The sequence below is a fragment of the Octopus bimaculoides genome, chromosome 25, assembly GCF_001194135.2.
Source record: "Octopus bimaculoides isolate UCB-OBI-ISO-001 chromosome 25, ASM119413v2, whole genome shotgun sequence".
Taxonomy (NCBI): domain Eukaryota; kingdom Metazoa; phylum Mollusca; class Cephalopoda; order Octopoda; family Octopodidae; genus Octopus; species Octopus bimaculoides.
Genome location: NC_069005.1, coordinates 25,999,320 through 26,003,794, shown reverse-complemented (window position 1 = coordinate 26,003,794; position 4,475 = coordinate 25,999,320).

The window sequence follows — 4,475 nt, the reverse complement described above, 5'->3', positions numbered from 1 at the left end:
ATATATATATATATATATATATATATATATATGTATATATATATATATCTCTATACATATATATATATGTGTGTGTGTGTGTGTTTGTGTGTGTGTATATATATATATACGGCAAGAAAATGGAGAGGATATAAAATCAACAGACATCAGCCGGAAAGATTCAATTATATCTATTTATTCAATTGTATTGGATGAATAGAGTGGAGGCAGGTGGCTTAGTGGTTAGGGTGTCAGCATCATGATCGCAAGATTGTGGTTTCGATTCCTGGACCGGGCGATGCATTGTGTTCTTGAGCAAAACACTTCATTTCACGTTGCTCCAGTCCACTCAGTTGGCAAAAATGAGTAACGCTGCGATGGATTGGCGTCCTGTCAAGCTGGGGAACACATACGCCATTGAAACCAGGAAACCGGGCCCATGAGCCTGGCTAGGTTTTAAAAGGACACATTTATTTATTGGATGAATATACACACATGTATGAGTGATACAGATTAACGAGTGAGAAAAAGTTGGTAACTGCAAAGACAAGGGTATGAATACATACAAGTATATAGAAACAAATGAGCAAAAATATAAATGGGTCTGCAGGTACTAATTCCTTATGGCTGGTTCTGCCTAGAGGCAACAAAATCTTCCAGGTTATCTCCATCACTTCAATGTTATACAGGGACGAACAGACAAGGCTTGGGTGATGGATGTGCCCCTAGGCTTCTTCAGAGGGTCTAAGTAGTTGAGGCGGGGGGTGGGGCTGCAGCTAACACATATAAAAGTCAGTTAAGAATAGATAAGGTGTGCTTACCCTTTTAAATAGAGTAAAAATAAGAATGAGAGCAAAAACAAGAAGACAAATGAAATACAGCAGAGTACAATAATGTGGGAAATAGCAAGGGGAAATAAGGTACAGCGAAATCGGGATGGCACCTGTGCCCAGCGTCGCCTTCCTGGCACTTGTGCCGGTAGCACGTGTAAAGACATTCGAGTGAGATCGTTGCCAGTGCTGCTGGACTGGCTCCTGTGCAGGTAGCAGGTAAAATACACCATTTTGAGTGTGGCCGTTGCCAGTACCGCCTGACTGGCCTTTGTGCAGGTGGCATGTAAAAAGCACCCACTACACTCTCTGAGTGGTTGGCGTTAGGAAAGGCATCCAGCTGTAGAAACTCTGCCAGATCAGATTGGAGCCTGGTGTAGCCATCTGGTTCACCAGTCCTCAGTCAAATCGTCCAACCCATGCTAGCATGGAAAGCGTATGTTAAACGATGATGATGATGATGATGATGTGATATACTTCTGTGAAAATAGGTGTGCTGAAGAAACAGTAGATAAAAGGAAAGAGAAAGTAATGGAATCAAATAAAAATAGAGATTGTATGCCATTATGGAATGCTCTGTAATATAAACTGGAGCACAATTCTCTTACTTGTTGTTCTTGATCACTAATAAAGAAGCCAGAATTTCAATAACGTAGATTGTGTTTACATGTATATATTGGCTATTTGCTAGGTTTGTAAAGTAAACTGTACACCATTATTACAGGCTGACCATTGTCTGTAGATTGTCCATATAGATGGATTTGAAAGCTGTAAACTGTGCACTGTTGTTATTGACTGTGCTCTGGTATTATTCATTGTGTTACGTATATGCCACATATAGCAACTATACAAAGCTGTAAACTGAACGATATTATCATTCTCAATAAACTTACGAATGGGCTAAAGTAAATTACGGTTATGTGTTTGTTTTGCAAAATTCCTGATGTGAAATTGTGTGTTGAAACAGATATTGTTATATTTCGGGATGGTCATTTTCTTTTTTGCTAATTAACCACAGTATGTGAAGTTAATTGTCAGAAAAAAAGAAAAAAAAAATGACCATGGCTGTGTGGTAAGTAGCTTGCTTATGAACCACATGGTTCTGGGTTCAGTCCCACTGTGTGGCACCTTGGGCAAGTGTCTTCTATTATAGCCTCGGGCCGACCAAAGCCTTGTGAGTGGATTTGGTAGACGGAAACTGAAAGAAGCCCGTCATATATATGTATATATATGTATGTGTGTGTGTGTATATGTTTGTGTGTCTGTGTTTGTCCCCCCAACATCGCTTGACAACTAATGCTGGTGTGGTTACGTCCCCGTAACTTAGTAGTTCGGCAAAAGAGACTGATAGAATAATTACTAGGCTTACAAAGAATAAGTCCTGGGATCGATTTGCTCGACTAAAGGCGGTGCTCCAGCATGGCCGCAGTCAAATGACTGAAACAAGTAAAAGAGTAAAAGAGTATCTCCAAATATAACAATATTAAAGAATATTATATTATCAAAATATGCATTTATCATTTTTATCTTTATTTGACTAAATTCCTTATACAATGTCTTTATATTTATCATGCCCAGGACATAAAGGCTTAAAACTGCCCTGAAATTTACTGAAACAACAAAAGTTTTCTCACAGAGAAAGGAACTTATGGTGTTTAACCCTTTCCTTCCCATCCCCAGTTTCATGGGTCTTAATGTAACCCTAGTTCTTATCATTTAACATCCATTTTCCATGCCAGCATAGGTTGCAGAGGTTGGACAGAGCTGGCAAGCAGGTTCCAGTCTGGTTTCACTTGGTTTCTATGGCTGGATGCTCTTCCTAACACCAAACACTTCACAGTGTGTGTGCAAGGTGCTTTTAATAAGGCACTGACCCGAGCACTTATATGTGGTGCCAGCTCAAGTGCTTTTTATATAACACTGGTACAAAGATCTTGCAGGCCAACCCTCGTTACCAGACGACAGTTACCTTAACACTTCTGTTGTGGAGGACAGGGTCCCCTTGAGTACAGCGAGGCACCAGATATCTCAGCCCTTTCCCATCTCATCTCATCTGAATGGTTCAGCATCCTGAGGTTGTCCTTTAGTACTTCGTCCCACGTCTTCCTGGGTCTCCCTCTTCTACGAGTTCCATCCACTTTGAGAGGTCGGCACTTCTTTATCGAGCTGTCAACATGGCAGCAATTTCAGAAATCACACAACTAGAATATATACACTTGCATGGGAGTACAGAATATCTTCAGAACTGGGCCGACACACCATCAATGTTTTTGGTATCTGGTCACACACTGGCCTTTTCCATTCTTATTTCTCCTACCCATTCTATTCCAAAATCTACTGTGGTATAAATGGCGTATTCTATCTACATGACTGTTTTAGAATATCTTCAGGCATTTTTTTGTTTTCTTTTCTTTACTGTACACCCTGACCCGATGTTTTGTTCTGTACAGTCAGATATCTGCCTGCAGGAGATAAGGTATCGACTCTTGTTGGCCTACTTGTGATGCATTCCTCATTATTGTTCAGAGACATAAGCATTGGGAGATACAGTTTGGCAAATTTTGACATATTACAGATTCTTTGTTACTTGTGGGTTACTTAGTCATACGTTCATCTTTAAAATGTCAGTGAAGTGGAGTATGCAGTGTTTAAGCATACTGATGTTGATTGTGTGTATGCGTATGTGTGTATGCGTATGTGTGCATGCATGTGTCTATATAATTATATATATATATATGTATGCACACACACATAATTATATCTATCTGTCTATCTTTCTATCTATCTATTTATCTGTCTTTATTATTCCTATTCAAGAATGTTGTTGACATCAGCTTAGCTGGCCAAAACTTTGAAGTCACTGTCAACAACATTCTTGTATAAGAATAATAAATTTGTACTCTAAAAAAGTATAGAGTAACCCATCAGATTAACGCAAAATTGTTTTTATAACTGAATGTAAAAGCAAACATTAATATCTATCTACTTACCTATCTATCCATCTATCTATCTATCTATCTATCTATTTGTCCTTGGGTAGCAACTGTTATTTCCTATTTGCTTATTCTTAGAAAGTATGAAAGATGGCTTGTTTCCTTCAAACTTTGCTTTTCTTACAATATTTATTCAAACCTCAAAGAATCCCTTTCAACACATGGCTACGATGCTCCCCCACTACTCCTGCTCATCATTGGAGATGCACGTATTGTCAGCCACTAATGGACATGCTCGTAGTATTGAGCAGAATATTTGGCTATAATGATATTTATGCTTCAGCAACTCAATGCTGAATCTGTGTGAAATGTAATGGAAAATTGGTAAATTTCAAAACATTGATGTCCAGGTGACAAAAGCAAAGTTTGAAGGGAATAGTAGTCATTTCCTTAATGATGACGAGGATGAGCTGGCTCTGTATGTGGTAGATAAGTGGTTCTTAATTGGGGTCCATATAAGATTTTGTTGTTAAAATTTAACTGCAATAAATTGGTTTACTTTTAGAAAAACGCAAAATATTTAAATAATTATTTTTATAAAATTCCTAATGATATTTAATCATAGAAATGTAATATGATCTTTTAAACATCAAATGGGTAGAAATAAGACAGGAACGAATGGGATTCACGAGTAAAAAGTGGTTGAGAAACACTGTTTTAGATCTATATATGT